The sequence below is a fragment of the Amblyomma maculatum genome, chromosome 10 (genome assembly GCF_055883805.1).
Source record: "Amblyomma maculatum isolate TAMU_Amacu chromosome 10, ASM5588380v1, whole genome shotgun sequence".
Lineage (NCBI taxonomy): Eukaryota > Metazoa > Arthropoda > Arachnida > Ixodida > Ixodidae > Amblyomma > Amblyomma maculatum.
Genome location: NC_139353.1, coordinates 173,804,198 through 173,821,884, shown reverse-complemented (window position 1 = coordinate 173,821,884; position 17,687 = coordinate 173,804,198). Strand labels below are relative to the sequence as shown.

The 17,687-nt window shown below is 44.6% G+C and overlaps 1 long non-coding RNA gene across 2 annotated transcripts; it reads left to right on the top strand.

The window, feature by feature from the left end:
* The first annotated feature begins 1,510 nt into the window (after positions 1–1,510).
* On the top strand, positions 1,511–9,688 carry LOC146177959 (uncharacterized). Of its 2 annotated transcripts, XR_014701118.1 has the most exons (3): positions 1,511–1,635; positions 3,005–3,129; positions 9,513–9,688. It is a non-coding gene; the product is annotated as an uncharacterized LOC146177959 (long non-coding RNA). The 2 variants fall into 2 exon arrangements; XR_014701119.1 differs by lacking the exons at positions 1,511–1,635; positions 3,005–3,129 and adding an exon at positions 3,619–3,747.
* Positions 9,689–17,687: the final 7,999 nt, after the last annotated feature.

The window sequence follows — 17,687 nt, the reverse complement described above, 5'->3', positions numbered from 1 at the left end:
CACATATGTCATATGGATGCAGTTATATATTAGGCGCATGTTTCACCGTAAGCGCGGAATTACCAACGAGCTTCATCGCGATTAACCGGCCGCGTCTCGTGCATATTGCGTATCTGAGAAAAAAAAAAAAAAAACTTCGTCAGCTTCTTCGTTCAAAAGATGGTGACTACGGCAAAACCTTGTGCAATCGCAGGCCGCGATGTACCTTAATTAGCCGCTGTAAGTAAAGATTCCTCGTTTGTGTTCTGCTGTTTTTTTTTTCTTTTTATTCAAATACCTCACGGGCTCCGATTGGAGTAATATGTGAGGGGGGTTACATAACTGGGGTGCGAAACAGAAGCATGTAGAAGATGGTTATTTTAACATCGTTATTTTCAAACCGTTAACATTATACCCTCCACACCTTGTGCCCAAGACGGCACCAAAAAGGAAGGAAAGAAACATATGCGAGCAGCAACCACCTCGTAAACGCCATAAGCGGGACGCAGGGACTGGACCCGGCGATACGGGCTCGGAAATCAACGAGGGCTCCTGTTTTCTCGAAGCTGGCTTTCAAGACTGCAACGACTCCTCCGGCTCCAGTGAAGCGGGCATTGTGGGTGAACAGAGGCAGCCAGGCTACACTGCAGACACCACCACGGAGGCCGTCATTCGTTTGAGGACATAATTCTCATTCCGGTTACATGGATGCGGATACCTTCCGTGGATAACAGCCTAGCTTATGCTTAAGACCCAATAACTTTGAAAAGATGAAGGTTGACCTTGCATTCCAACTTTTTGGAGATGAGGTTATTAAAGGACTTTTTTTGCAATGGCGGCATGTGGAGACTATATACACTCGGGTGCAACCAACAGAAGACTTCGTCAAGCTAATCAATCGCCTGATACGAGTAATGACCTCCAGGATAACCAAGCGTGCACTTAAGCCGGGTAGCCCAGACATGCGTTTCTTGGAAGACTTTTTAGGATATCCCCAGACGGCCACTGACGTCCGACGGACAACCGAACTCGGCCGCAACTCGGCGGCCGATTTCGGACGTCCGCCGGAATTCCGGCGTACGTACGAAAGCGGATGGTCGAATCCGTTCGCCCAGCGGACAGCCGCCATACGTCCGCCACTGGATTTGCTTTTACACAGCTATGATATAGTTTGTAGTCGTCGTGCTCGTCTGAACTGCGTATAAATCAGTAATGCCGTCAAGTCTGCATTGTCTGCATTATATGATGCCAGAGCGAATCGATGCGATAGAAAGCGTTTCCATTAAACAGTTTTTTTTATTTTCCGCATGTTTCATCGTTGAATTCTTCCATCAAAAATTTTTGATTAAAAGTGAAATGACCATTAAACATGTTTCTATCATGATGCTTCGGTGAAATTTTAATCAGTGGCTGAATAGACGCAGCAAGCAGCAAGCTCAAAAAGAACGAAACCGAACCTATCCTCAAAAAAAATCTGAAATGAGCCAATCCAATCCACCTGACAAGTTGAAGTTTAGTCATCGAAGATGGCTTCACGTTTCCGTGTTCTGCATTTTCTGCGCAGTTACAAATACCTACGGCTGTAATGCACTGCTAGCATTGTTTTTGCTGTGGCTTGGTGCGGCTGGCACACTTTGTTCACCCGCCGATTCCAAAGTAAGTATTTCACCGAACTTTTGTTTCTTTAGTGGAACTTTTCGATGCACCGATAGTGGTGAGCTTTTGGGTAAGGAAACAGCTCTGTACAGCAGCCGAACGGTCGAGTGTTTTAGGCGAGACTGACAGGATGGCTCCGCGCCGACTAACTAAATTGCAGCCTCAAGTCTGAGGGCCATCTTTCTCGGCATTACTGGACGCTGCGCCAGTAAGCCGCGCAACTTCTCTGTCTCTGATAAAGGAGTGCCTGCCTGCGCTTTAAAGGAGTTAACTTGTTAACCATGCGCAACGTGCTGAGTTGTAAAAACTATACGAGAAAACTTTTGCACTCCTCCAGCCTATCGTGCGACATGCCTACACTTGTGTAAACGTCGCGAGTTTTTTTTTTTTTCTTTTTTTTTCTTTTAATGGGCAGCCGCTGATCTTTCTCTCTCGAGCTTTACGGCAACTACAGTTTCTAGAAGGAACGGCTGTAGCTACTAAATAACTAAAGGTTTAGTACTCTCAGCTTTGACAAACCAGGACAGCACCTTGCGCATGTTGGTTATGCATGTGGGACCGAACCGCGCAGAACAACCGGACAAGGAGATGAGAGAAAAAAAAAAAAAAAAGTCAGCACTTGTCTTTTTCTTGACCCGTTGTTCTGCGCTGTTCTGGCACGAATTTGACATACCGCCGCCGCGATACAGTTGGGCTGTGAGCTCTGGTGCCTGCAACGCCTTCTTTTATGCAAAACAGGCATACTGGGAGGCCATGCAAGCCGCGGGCTCAAAAAAAAAAAAAAAAAAAAAAAAGTTGACCAAAAGTGAGATGAAAACAAAATTGTTGTTGCTTTGTCCTTACAGATATTCAAAGGCTCCTCAGAACTTCACTGCATTATTGACAGCGAGATAATGCCAAAGCTACACTAGAGCCATGCAGCACCTTATAGTGCATGATACTGAGCTTATGTCTCGCACTGAAAGCTCTTACCATGTTCTTAGATTATCATATTAAAGTAGCTTTAAACCCATGCTTGTTAATACAGTGATAGCCATAAATTGAATCTAGGGCATCATGCTCACATACAAGGCCCTGGTCACATGATGTGGGCTATAGCAGAAACCTGTACCTGGTCATCTTACAAGCATTTGTGCAATTGATGCTTTTAATGTGTTGTAAAAGTTTTTGTGTTCTGTTTCTGTATGGGAATGCTTTCCTTATTGAAGGCTAACATTTGGCTTGCTACAGCAAAACCTCTACCTAGTCATCCTAAAAACAGCACCGCAGTTGGTGCTTTTAGTGTGTTGTAAAAGTATTTGTGTTCTGCTTCTGTATGGCAATGCTTTTCTCGTTGAAGACAAGCATGAGGCTTCCAAAAATATTTCAGATGCCATTTGCTGTAGCCGATTTCGTAGGCCAACAGGAAGCAGCACTTTGAACATGAAAACTGTCATCCACGGGGGAAAAACAGCAACATCTCTTTGCATTCTCATTTCTTTGGTATGGCTAAATGTGAGTATTGTATCATTATCTATATTATTAATATTGAATCATGATTGTCAGTGTTGAAGTTGTTTGAGCGTGATGATTTTAAACACACAGGACATCCCTTCGACATTAAGGTTTTAGCTTGTTTACATGTAGGATGTAGAACTGGTTTCAACAAACTTTATGCAGCAAATTCTTTTTACATTGTCCACCATGTTACTTTTTGTCATTGGACCCAGTCGTCCACTCTTAGCTTGAATGGGAATGTGTGGCATGCAGTTTGCAAAATAGCAATGCATCTGTCACAGCCATGCATCAAGGCTAAGTGGCTTGTGCGTTGAGGGACCAGCCGCTCCAGCTTCACGTCATCTGCCTCTTTGCTCCGGTGTGCTGACGTGCATTGAGGCAAAGTGGTTTATGTGTAGAGAAACCAGGAGCTTCTTTGTCACATCTGGCTGTTTGTTACGGTGTGCAGATGCTCATCGAAGCAAAATGGCTGATGTGTAGAGGGACCAGGAGCTGCTGCTTAACGTCCTTCGCCTCTTTACTACAATGCACAGCCGTGCATTGATGCTAAGTGGCTTGTGCATGGAGGGCCCAGGAGCTGCAGCTTCACGTCTGCCTCTTCGCTCAGGTACGCAGGTGCGTATTGAGGCTAAATGGCTTATGCAAAGAGGGACCAGGAGCAGCTGTGTGGCGTAGTGTGTATATTTGCTATGGTGCGTATCGAAGTACAATGGGGGGCTCATGTGTAAAGGTACCATGAGCTGCAGCGTCATGTCGTCTGCCTCTTTACTATGGTGCGCAGGCATGCATCAAGGCAAAGTGAATTATGCATAGAAGGACCAGGAGCTGTTGCTTCACATCTGCTATGATGCGCAGCTGCGTATTGTGGGTGGTGGTGGAAAACATTTCCATCAGATACAAATACAGGAGGTTACTCACTAGCTGACCCTGAGGGGGCCTGTCCTGACAAAAACGAGGGGTCCCTAGTTTGGGACCCCAGTGGTGGTAGAGGGACTAGAGGCTGGTATTTCACGCTGTCTGCCTCTTCGCCATGGTAGAAGAACAAATGGTAGCGTAACTCCCATAGAAGCCTGCGTGTCGACTCTGAGCGAGGCTTTAGTTTCCCAGCGCCCCCTGCGAACTGTGAGGCACAACCATCGCGTGACGTTGCTTGTGACGTCACAGTGACGTACTTTTAGCGGGGAATTTGATTGTCTTTTTACTTGTGAACGAAAAACAAGGCCAACAACGACGGAGGCAGAACGATGCTCGGATAAGGCAGAAAAATGGACACCGTAACTGTTCAGCCAACTTTACTTGACATGGATTTCCACTGTCAAGGTTTACGTTAAGTGAAATGTTACGGCATCTTTAACCACCTTATCATAGCATCGTTCTGCCTCCGTCGTCGTTAGCCTAGTCTTTCGTCGCGCGTTATGTAAACGCATTCTGGGGCTTATTTCTTCGGGCACGTTTGTGAACAAGGGCCTTCAAGTGAATTCGGCAAGCACATGGATAGAACCACATGGCTTGAGGCATTTCACTAGGGCATAAATGAGTGAAGCTGCGCTGCACAGAAAGCCAGGCTTTATTAATTCACGATTACTGACATAGACGCTTCACGACAACGAAATCTAAGTGTAGGAGAGCGACCACCGCTCATTCGTCACGGTCTTCATGAAATCCTCGTGATAACAAAATGACCTGAGCGTAGGTCTCCAAACGAGACGCGGTGAGATTATAAAAGGGTAAAAGATCTTGCTAACAAAGTATACATATCAGCGTCAAAGAACAACAAAAACAAACGAACGGAATAACTAACGCTAGCGCTAGAACGCCAACCTGTAAGAGCTTAGGTAAGCAATTCAAATTGGGATTGCTAGTATTTAGAAGTTAATGCGTCTGAGAAGTGAAACTATCTACGATATAGCTTCGCTCCAATAAATCTTGCCCTGTTCATGATTCCCATATTTTACTCGCGCTTCATTTGCCACTGAAAGGAGTCAATGTGAGGTTACAAATTTACAACTTAAGCATTTAACATGTTCATGAGAAAGATCCCATTGACAATAGGAACATCACTGTAATAACAGCTAAAGCACGTTCAGCGAACGTTGGTGCGGTAATACGACGCAGTAAGCAAAACACGCAGCAAGGGGAGCGGAACGGAAGGCTTTGAGCAATGCGACACGCTTCTTGGGGGCAATAAAATCTCACCTTCACCGCTCAATTAAAACATGCAGCGATACGTCGCTCATGCAGACGTGTATCCGTAAAACAAGCCACCACTTTTGCGACGTGCCTGGGAGGCCGAGCCGAGCCGCCGAGCTGTGACGCAGCATTGTCCCATCGTCCGGAAATGCGCACATGCAGCGGCAATCAGTTTCTCATCGAGCACAGACAGTCTTCGCCTTGCAGTAAAGCTCTACCAAAACCAGCAGAATGAAATACTGACTGTTTGTCACAGATAACCCACTCTGTACGCAGCACGCAACGATGAACGTTGAACCGGGGCCGACGACGCACCCATTCCGCGGATGAAAAAAGCTTTGGTCTGGACTCTGAACAGTCTGAACCATATCTGAGCTTTGGGCAACTACGCAGCGGATAATAAGTGGCCGAGAGAGGCCGTTAGAAACAAGTTAAAATATTATTAAAAACGTGACACGTTTTTTCTTACGCAAGAAACAAAAACTGCATTCATTCCTGAGCGCGAATATTATGTTTACTTTCTAGTTCTTTGGAGTTCTGGCAGATCTTATTTTTTGTGCTTTAGTAATTTGCCTCACAGTTCGCAGGAGCCCTCATCATCGAGTTGATGCCGCTGGCAGTAGGCAGCTGCACGCGTTTTCTTCCGAGTTGCGCGACCAGTTGTACATTGACCTTGTCTTCGCTACGGTGTGCAGCTGCGATGCATCTCAAAAAGTGCATGCCACGCACTCTCATGTTTAGCCTGAGTGGACGACTGTGTACCTGTTATAGCTTTGTTATTCATCGAATAAACCTAGGCCAAGTTGGATAAATTATAGCTCACCTCATATGTGGTCAGCAAAGAAAAGCCGCTCCAGAAAATCTGATGCATTTACTGTCATAGGAATCTTATTCATATACATGCTACTGACAAGTCAGATTCTTCACCCTCAGAAATGCCAGAAAAATAACCAAGGGTGCGTCTGCAATAGTCTAGCTTGCTCTTTCTCTGCAGACTTGAGTGAGATGTGTGTTCCATTGCTGTGGGTGGGACAGGTGTGAATCTTTGATTTTAAGCTTGCAACAAGTATGTTATTGTAGTTTAAAGGCAAAACGGTACTAATAATCGTAGCCCCCCGTGGCCTTTATCCCCTTTTAATAGTGTTGCTAGACACTGAATTATTAGTTTACTCTGCACTGTTTCTGTCTAGTTAATGTGCGGAGATGTACATATATTTATATGACTTGGAGTTGTCGACTTTGCACTTAGAAACATTGTAGCGTTGTCTGATGTGTTGCTTTCATTTCTTTAATGATTTCTGTAAGGGATCGGTGGGTATGCTAGGCACCATTATTAGTCTGCTCTTTTTGGGTCACCTGTTCAATGCCCAGCTGCGGCCGTCTCCCACTTGCCCTCGGACAGGAGGCGGAGAGACGCGCAGAGAGGCAGCTACAGCAGCTACAGTGCTTAACGGAAACATAGGCAGAGAGGGAAAGAAGTCCCCTCTTCCGAGGACTTTGCTGTCGCACTCGAAGACGCGGGGACAGGCAGTTTGTTCTCGTTGCTGTGTCATGTAGGGGGCTCATTTTTATTTAAGGAGCTTTACGAACAGTATACAACTAAGGGGTCCTTAGTACTAAGCGTACTAAGGGGTCCTTAGTACGCTGACTGGACCCATCACCCGGAGGCAGCACAGCTTTGAAACGAGCACCTCTTTTGGAAGAACTGCTTATCGTTCAAAGAAAAAACACTGTCAGGTTGAAGGGTGTAAGGCCCTTTTCCTTGTTGGGGAGCCCATAAAAGTGACAATTATTCAGTGCAGGCGCGCTGAGTGGGGTCTCGTTGAGGATTCCAACCCTGGATGTCAACAATGGTGGGAGATAGCGGCGTTGAAAAAGGGCAAGTGTGTAACAGTGACGGTATGATGCGGAGCGGGAGGATGTGGGTTGACTCTTCTGATGTGGCCCGCAATGGTGCTGACTCGGACGCCAATAATTCCAATAATTGCCCTGTAAAAGGAGCCGCCAAGGATGCAAGCTTTGGGCAATGGTTGCGCACGTGGGACACCGTTTTGATGGGTTCTGATTTTTTTTTCTTTTTTTTTTTCCCTAGGGGAGAGAGTTTGGCATGTGACCTAGTGAGCCAATCATTTCGAGGTCCATTCTCTAAATTCCGTTTGTTGTGAAACGAATTTGTTGTCCCTTTTGCATTGCTTGTATTAGGGAGAGGGTGAAGAACTTATGAAAGTGGAAAGACATGCCAAAATGTTTGTTAGCCAGTCATGTGTGAGTTCGTTGTCATTGGGGAGAAGAAATGTGGGCGGAGTCCCGAAGTTAATGAAACGGTCCCGCGGCCTGGAGAACTCGTTCTGAGCTAGATTTTGATCTCTTTACTCTTCGGCATAGATCATGGTCATTGTTTCACCTGTTGTAAATACGTACATTCATGTATAAAATTTTCAGTTCATCTTTCTCTCCGTGTGCAAGTTGTTGTGGCCAGATGCAGTAAATTCACTATTTACATTTCTATATAACGTGCCTTTCTGAAGATGGTGAGCTCTTTTGTCCAATCCTGTAAGAAAGCTGCAAAGCACTCCCAAATCTTCCACAAAACTGTGTGATATCTTTAATACTAACCACGGCTTGGTGTCACTCAAAACATGTAATTGAGGTAGATTTCTTCCCCCCCCCCCTCTTTTTGTTCGTTCAAATGAGGACCAGCGGACACTAACTCTTGCTTTTGTAATGCCCTAGGCCCCGCCTTAAGGTAGTACTCCAATGTCAATACCATTTTTATAGCTATGGCTGTCCAACAGCACTAATGTCTTTTATACACTTCTTTTACTAATCTCTTACCCAAGTGGTGGCTTATACTGCGGGGGCGAAAGTCTGGACAGTATGTCTGTAGATTTTGGACTAGAATCGTGATGTAAACGAATTGTGACCTTATTTCTCTTGCACACATGAAAGAACTAACGTTCAACTTTCACATCTACAAGTATGGTCCGAGTTTCCTGGTCGATGTGAAAGTTACGTGCTTTGATTGCAGTTTGTGTAGTCCATACACTTGTCCCCGATATTACATAGGGGCAAATTAGGCGCCTTTACAGGGGCAGTTTCTTTGGCGCCCACTACCTTCCCCATAAAAAAGCTACAGTGTTTCTTGTGAACAGCTGGCTGCATTTATAAATACCATTATTTTTTTTGCAATTTGTTGTGCGTAGTTGAGAAATCCATGACATACATGCACAGCTGGTTGCCAGAATTATGCAACCATATTTCAGTAACTAACATCCATGCTGCCGGTAATACATCAGGAGCTTGTGGTTGTCAGCTTTTTGTGTTTTGTGTAACTATAAGCCTTGCTATTGTAATGTCACATATAGCGCTGTGGGTAAACAAATAACTTTACTTTTAACTCTTGTAGAAGCATGAACACTGCGCAATCACTGCGGCGGGCTATGCTTCCACATTGGGCTTTAGCCACATGTCAAATGTCTATCTTTATTCTGCTGCAGCAGCTTGCATGTTATCAGATAAGTTACTTCGTCGCAGCTGCTCTAAGGAGACGCTTTCTAGACGCTTGTAGCCTAGATGTTGATGTCGATATACCCCTGACACGCCCAGGGAATGTCTTCGGTAGAGGGTACATGGAAACCAGCGAAATGTGCAGTTTACAGAACAAAAAGGTAACAATTTTAAATGATGTTATTATTGATCACTTCTTTTCAGAGCAGGAACAATGACTTTAGAAATCTGCCTGTAAAACCGCTCAAAATGCAGGTTTCTGCCGCCAATGCGTACCTGTGTAATACTGCAATGCTCTGGCTGTGCTTTATGTCATATACAGCATCCTTTATGCTTAGTTTCTCTGCATGGGCACTCCATGTCTGGGCATTGCTGAGGGCGCATAGCAGCAAGCATAACATGCCATGGTCAGAGTGGTATGTTCTAAGAGACGACATAAAAACATTAAAATACTGAATGCCAGGTTCTGGTCAAACTACGTTTTTTGTATCTTTTGTTATTCTGCATGGGTTTTGCTGCAGTTATATGACCTTTCTATATAGTATGTGACAGTTCTGAATGGAGATGCATGCATACAGTGCCATCTGGAAAAAGCAATTGAGAGAAACTGGCAGTTGCCCTTGGAGATGTGTAATCAAAGTTCAGCACAGATAACTTGAATTTCATTTTCCCTTCTATTGCAGGAGGAGCCCAGCCTGCTCTTTCCATCTTAGGCCTGAAAGACTAGCAACAGCTGATCGAGCAAATGCACAGGATAGTAACTGCTCCTGGAATCCCGGCCTGCGGAGGCCGCCCACACAGAACTCGATCATCTCGCTAATTCCGAAATATTAGGTTTCAATAAATACCTTTTCCTCCACCACCTCCCCAAGGGAAGAGCTGTCACGGCCAAGGATAATTAAAAAAAATTATTCAAGTAGATTCTTAATACTCCAGTTGGCCTGCATTTTACCATGCCATTCCTTAACATCAATATTTTTTTTAGTGTAGACTATTTATGCATGCAGTTTTTGCAATAAAGGCAAAAAAATGATTTTTTTTACAACCTCGCATGCTGGTATGCCTATGCACTTAGCATGTTTTCAGGAATGGTGCATTTGTGTAAAGCTCAGCTAGCATATGTGCCTCTTTGATGGAAGTTTTAATTGCACACTACTGTTCAGTGCTTTGTGTGTGAAAGTAAAGCAGACAACAGGAAACTTGAACCTGTTGCATATTCTATTGCTTTACTCTCACGACAAAGGCATTGAGCACTAGTATGTGACTGAAATTTCCATGGCACATGCTTGCTGAGCTTTACACGAATGTTATTGGCAAGTTTTTACCCGAATAGCGGGCCCTGCAAGCATGTTCCGGGAAACGTCCGAATGTCCGCCTCCGGCTGCCCGTCGGACGTCCGTGGGACGCGATCCGGATCCACGAACGATAGTCCGACGGACGTCCGCTGTACGTATATCGAACATAACCGGACTTCCGTCGGATGTCCGAAAACGGACGTCCGTCGGTCGACCGTCGGACGTCTATGGCCGTCTGGGTCTGGACAAGTGGGAAGAACATGCCAGCATTGCCTTCCACTCGCATTGTCACCTTTGATTAAACATGCTGCCTTCGTTCTATTAAACCGAATCTGTGTTTCGTGACTTGTATTCTTTGAGTTTGAATTCCTCCAAACGCGAAAGCTCTCATGTGCGTTTACCGGGTTAGCGTGTGGCTCACGTACCGATTGAGCTTTCAAGTTCGAGCAATCTGCACAACGCAATTCGATATTAACATTAGCATGTTAAAACGTTATATCAATCCTAAGCTCCTGAAAGAGCTCTAAAACAAAGTATTAAACGTGAGCCAAAGCAACGCGCAGCTCCCTTTCCAACTCTCAGCAGCGCGGCGCAATGTGCGCGAGAAACCGGCTCGCACCCTCTCACACCACAGCGCCGCTATGCGGCCGCCGGCGGCTTTCATTGCTCTCCGAGCCATCCCAGCCGGGCGAGACTAAAACCCGCCATGAATAGGGTTTTTTCGGCTAAAATTTTGTCCCTAGATTTCCCCAAGCGCATTGAACGCCATGTTTTTACAAAGTACCTAAATGCTGACTATTATGTGCCTAGTTGAGTCTGAATTTGTCCCCAGATTCGTGGCGGGCTGGCGGGCTTTTCGGCTCTTTCCTCGTTGTCGCCGACGGCGTCCAGAGCTTTTGGATTGACGAGCTCTGGACGACGCCGTCGTCGGCGCATTCGGGCAGTGTTTGTAAAGTCTCTCAGTTTATTGGCGTGGTTTTGCTGCAGCGGAGGTAGTGCAACGCACCCTTAACATTAAACCATTCAACTGCAAAAGTCGGACGTTCGATTCATGGGTACCGAGCAAATTTGCGATGTCTGCGTCAACGATCTCACATCGGCCGTCGCTTCTCACGTAAGCCATTGTCATTGCTGTTGTTTTTTGACATAGTGCGCTGAGTGCAGCGGTAGGTGGGTGTCGTGTCCATTTTTGTCCGCGAAATCAGTGCGAGAGGTGTCATTTAGCAGTGAATTAAGCTAAACAGCAACCTGGTACTTAATTGTTTTTGAGCTTGCAGATATGACAGATCGAAATTAGCGTGCAATTTGTCAATTACTTATATCTCTGTGGCATGGATGCCACCTTCTAGCTTTGGAAAGCAATCTGAAGACGGTGCAAAACTCGTGTGTTTTATCAGAACATGTATATGGATATATAAACAGTATAGCAAAAATGACTTTGGAAGGAATTAAATTGTTTCCAACGAAGCTTTGCGCAAATACATTTTTTTTTTTTCTATCAGGAGCTTGCGACAGCGCAACACGACAACGTAGGCACTATACTGTGTCAGCTTGCTGCTTATCTGCTTATCTGATTCTAATTTAAGATGATTAGCATTACCAGCATTTGTTGTTTTAGTGGTTATTTTATTACATATACAAAAGGAAAGAAAAGATGTTTGCCAGCCCCGGTATCTGATATCTGAAGCACCTGAACAGGGGCGGTGGAATTGAAGGGATAGCGAGGAAGGGGTAGAGGAAATCAAAGAGGTGAACGAGAGGGAGAAAGGACAGGGTAGGTAAAAATAAAAAATATATATATATATACACTATGACACAATATACAGTAGTTCGCTAGAGGCCCAGAGTAACGAATGCAGCGAGCTGCCAAAATGCGGCCAGGAAGGTTGCTAACTTCCTTCAGGTCACTTGCAGCTGCCTTGTTACTGTATACGTGTTAGTAGACTATAAACTTTGGCTGATATCTCATATGCAATGCTGCTTGGTAGAGCACTCACTTCATTTCAGTATTTACATGTGTCTATGCCATTTTTTGTTTTTACTGTCAGCAGTCTTGGAGACGCAGCCGCTCGTTTATTCTGGACAACTTTCGCATCCTTGGCTCCCTACATGTACAGTACATGTACTGTCAGTATTTTCATTTTATTTTTCAGTGCGTGAGTATTGTTTCTGCTATGGATAGCAATTTGTTAAGTGACTGAAAAACATTTATAGCTACAAATAAAACATACGAGTGTCAATCTGTGAGGCCACATTGTTGCCATTGTCGTTGGTATTGTCTGGACATGCCACACCCTATACCCAATGAATTACCTGTATAGTCATTCCACCAAACTGAAATTGAATCTGGGTTGCAATACACACTTATACACTATAATACCCCAGTAGCACTACACACCCATATATTTTTTATTTATTTATTTATTTATTTTAAATACCCTAAGGGCCTTTGCGGGCATTACATAGGGGGGGGGGGGGATTCATCAAATAAACACAAATAATTTACATTACAAGCAAAGAAAAAGCTGTAAGCAGAAATAGGTGCACAAAAAACCATGAACAATTTATGTAGTGACATCTAGATGCTAGAATCTAAGAAAGAAGACATCTAGAATGGGAGCAGTTAGGGATAAGAGTTGATGGAGAATACCTCAGTAATCTGTGATTTGCTGATGACATTCCTTGCTAAGTAACTCAGGGGATGAATTGCAAATAATGATGACCTAGACAGGAAAAGTAAAAAAGTAGGCTTGAAAATCAATATGCAGAAGACTAAGGTAATGTTTAATAGCCTAGGGAAGGAAAAACAGTTTACGTTAGGTAGCGAAGCACTGGAAGTAGTAGGCGAATATATATCTATTTAGGACAGGTAGTAACAGCAGATCCGGACCATGAAAGGGAAATAACGAGGAGAATAAGACTGGGATGGAGCACATTTGGCAAGTACTCCCAGATTATGACTAGCAGTTTATCGGTATCGCTCAAGAGGAAAGCATACAACAGTTGCATCTTACCTGTACTTACCTATGGGACTGAAACGTGGAAGCTAACAAAGAGGGTTCTACTAAAGTTGAGGACAACGCAGAGGGCTATGGAAAGAAAAATGGTAGAGATAACATTAAGAGATAGGAAGCGTGCAGAGTGGGTCAGAGAAGTAACTCAAGTCACTGACATTCTAATGGAAATCAAGAAGAAGAAATGGGCATGGGCAGGACATGTAGCACGAGGAAAGGATAAGTGATGGTCGCTTAGGGCAACAAACTGGATTCCAAGGGGAGGAAAGCGTAGCAGGGGGCGGCAGAAAATTAGGTGGGTGGATGAGATTAAGAAGTTTGCAGGGGTCAAGTGGATGCAGCTCGCACAGGACCGGGTTAATTGGAGGAATATGGGAGAGGCCTTCGCCCTGCAGTGGATATAGTCAGGCTGAGGATGATGATGATGATCTAGATGCTTAAATTAGCATTACCTCATGGTATAGACATCTGCTCACTTGTCCTTGTTGTCATCCATGGCTTGGGCTTGCAACCTCCGACTGCTTGCTCCTTCCACCCTCGTAGGATAGTCGTGCATGGCGTGTGAGTGCCGTACATATAAACCAGTATCCTTCAATGCTCTAACCTCACCCAGTATTATTGAGCACTAGACTGGCTTCAGCATTTTGCGCTGCCCTAGCTTAAGCATCTGTTGCGAAATTAAATATTAGCAGCCACATTCTCCTGATGTTATTCTTGCTTTAAATGGACATCAGTATACAGAACAACAGAATGATGATGGGAAATCGTATTTCCACAGATACAACACAAATGGAGTTTTAGGCCTCAGGAAAGCTTTAAATAAATATTTAACTTGATCTCAAACAGTTCAGGCCTGCCATAGTCAAGCCCCCACTTCGCTAAAAAAAGAAAAGCAAACAAACAGCAACTGCACGCTAAAATGCAAATGCATATGGATACATTGACGTCATTTGAGAGGCTACACATTTCACATTCATGCGACGCAATCGTGCGCAGCCACTGTCACTTCCTTGATACTGTCCAGACCTGTACCTGCTCATTGTGCCTTACGTTCCCTATTCCTGTGAACTGTTTCAAAGCTTTCTCCTTGTTAGCGGCTTGTGTCACCTTCTTCCCACACATACAGCAACTTTTGCCCTTGCATGCAACATGCTTGATTCCATGATCTTGAAAGGCTATAACAAGTTCCTGCATGCACATGGAAGCAAATTTGTAAATATGTTGTAAGGCACAATGCTTTGGTGTTATACTGCTACACTTGTCTGTTTATTTGTTTATCTGTTATGTCTGGGCAAGTTCTGTTATGTCTTTTTTTTTTTGTCCTACTTTATATGTGCTTGGTTTTTCCATAACCACTTCTCTTGATGTCATACGACTCGAGATGCTTGGGGCATTAAACCCCATAAACCAGTTACCAACCAACCGTCTCTTGGCACTAGCCTGATTTCTTTTATTCCACAGTTTTTCAGTGGCAAGAAAGCATGCTGTCATCAGTCTTTCCTTCCTCCATCCTTTTGATCGCTATGTGGTTATTTCTTTCCCTGTATCATATAAGGGGGACTCTCTCCCATGTATAGATAAATCAGCAACCGTGCGGTACCCGCTTATTGCAACATTCTTAACAAACCATATTCACTGCAGCTTAAATGTGGTGCTGTGATTATATCATAAGCAGAACAGGCCTCTCGGCACCCCTGCTCCTGACCTGAAGCTCCGGATTCTACACGGCCTACCCCGACGTGAAGCAACTTTGCTGTGCTGCCTGTGGGTTTGTGTAGCATTCACAAATTCTCATTCGTTTGTGATAGGTATGGCTAATAGCCCTGCATGTGCAACCTGTGGGTCTGACGAGACTATAGGCCACATTCTTTGCGAGTGGACCACATACAATGCGAAAAGACAGTTTCTCTGCCCTGCACTAGAGTGTCTATATGGACACCCGCTGACAGAAATCAAGAATATATGCCATTGGCTACGGCGATCGTCTGCGGTGAAGACCTCCCAGGCACTGCTCTGCTTCATGAAAACCACGGGCCTGATCGGTAGACTGTGATTTTGCTGTGATGCGACGTGATATGGCTGTGATGTGACAGTGCTGACTTCATATTTCTGTAACTTTCTTTTACACATCACTTTTATATCCACTTACCCCCTTCCCCTAGTGCAGAGTAGCAAACCGGTTTCTTCTTCGGTTAACCTCCCAGCCTTTCCTCCTCTTCCAACACCCCTGCCTATAGTTACACTCAGAACTTGCCTGTGCAATGAACCTAAACCTGAAGTTGCAAACCAAGATGAGGTGAAAAGCAACATAAAGTACTGCAGTTCATGTTCAAGACTTTTATAGAGACTCCAATTATAGTTTGATTCAACGGCAAGTATCCGAAGGCTGTTTGCTATGCAGCACGCACAGTGTGGATGTTCTTGATTACATACAGCTCCCAAATTTATTAAACTGTCAGCACATAGAAACGAAAGAATGCGTCATTTCAAGCATTTAGTCGAGTATCGAGCACACTGGTGATACGTTCATGTTCTCCTTCTTTCCCCTGGCGGTCCGCGAATGGAATGGTTTAGCCGATGAAGTGGTTAATTGCTCATCACTAGATGGGTTCAGTTCACGGCTGGCAATTGTTCCTTGAGTACCCTATATATGTGTAGCCTGGCCTCTGTACAAATATAGTGAAACATGTGTCTTCAGCGTGATTGTATTGTATCATATCCTTCTTTTCCATTTCTTGTTCCACACTGCCATATAGAATTATATATAAATTAGACAAGTGTCGATTGCCAGTATTCCTGTCATTTGCTGTTTCTATATTATGCCCCAAACCTGCAACAGCCTCCAAAAGGAGGCTAGCAGTATGTATGAAATAAAATAAACCAGTTTAGAAAGCTTGTGCCTTTCCTTGCTTTTTGGACGGAATACAAGTTCTCGGGCCATACAGGATCCGCAACTGCTATGGAGGGTCGCACGGACAAGCTAGGCGCTGCCCGATCAGTTCATGTTTCATTGTCAGCATATTTTATGTATATACTGAGGGATACCCCCCCCCCCCCCCCCCCCGCCCCCTTTTTTTTTCTCACTGTGGCTAAGGCCAGACAGGAAAGGAAAGAGGACAGGCCACTAAGGGATAAATTTAAAAGAAAGTGTCAGGTCACTAGGGGTGAGTTGGCTCATTTTCCAAGGCTAGGGAACAGTGGCCTATCTTACCTTTTCTGCCTAGCCTTGGCCACACTGCCATAAGTTGTCTCCGAGTGTAATTGAAGTCGAAAATGACTATTAGTGGGATTTCTTTTTATGCTATGTATGGCGTAAATTTTTTTTCGTAGCCAAACTGAATCTTTCTTTCATGCCTGGCGTCTGCCTATAAACTCGTCGAATTTGCGCCTGATTTAAGCGAAAAACGCCACCCTCCTGCGCAAACTAAATTTTCAAAATTCGCGGCCATTATCATCATTATCGTTTTTGTAGCGTCTCGCGCCATCTGTTGTGTATGTACACCAAAAAGAGAAAAAAAAATAAAACATTCAAGATGGTTGCCTCCATGTTTTGCGCTGAGACGCATAAGTGACCGTCTTTTTGAAGATTTCTTGTCCTGAATGTTTACCCATAACAAAGTTTCACGGTCGTCGCTAATAAATAACACGTCCCGCATCCAAGGTGCTGCTTTTTCTTGCAGGTAAGGACATAAGACGTCAAAGGGCCGCCGCACGTCCTCGCGACGGCGCGATTGTTGCGTTTTGTTGCGCCGGTTGTTTTGTGCTTTATGAAAGTTACATCTTTGTGCTTAGGTTCAGAAGTGTGCACCTAAGTGCCAAGGAATGGGTGACGCCGGGACTAAGGAGGTTGAATCAGGACAAAGAATGTAGGCTTTTCTCTGGCTGTCCAAACTCTATTCTGATCTGCTTACCGCTGTTTTTGCTCGAATTCCATCGCTTTTAATATAATTTATTAACCTTTTTTCCTCGCCCAGCACATTGATGAGCACTGTGGCTACGTAGGGCCCATCGTGCGGTATTCGAGGGAACTGCTCTTGATGGCATAGAATGCCACCACGGTAGGCAAGATTTCTCCTTTGGCTACTACTCTTGTCTGCACCCCTCGCTCTGTTGATGACATTCGAAACGGCACCGCATGTTCATTTACCTTATGGAATGAAAAACGCAAGCGGTTTAACTACTACCGAGGCACTTTTTTGTGCGACTTTCATGCTTCTGAGTGTTCTTTGCTAGAAGCTCTCCGGCACCGATGCTTGCTGCTTGTGCTAGTGGAACGGTAGAAGTAGTGGCGTTCACGGTTTACATTGCTTGAAAGCAGTTTGTCTAGTGAACACTTCGCAGACTTGCAGCTTGTGTCAGCAATACGGCTATTTAATGGAGCAAAATAGAAAAATATTAATGCCATTGTCATGAGGCGAGCCCAAGCTTTTAAGAATGGAATTATCTAGTGGTTGCATAGCGTTTGACCCAACAGTCAGACAGATGACTCCACAGGCTGAGAATATTTAGTCAGCCATTTCCTTTCCTGTCCTGTGTACGTACCCTCTCT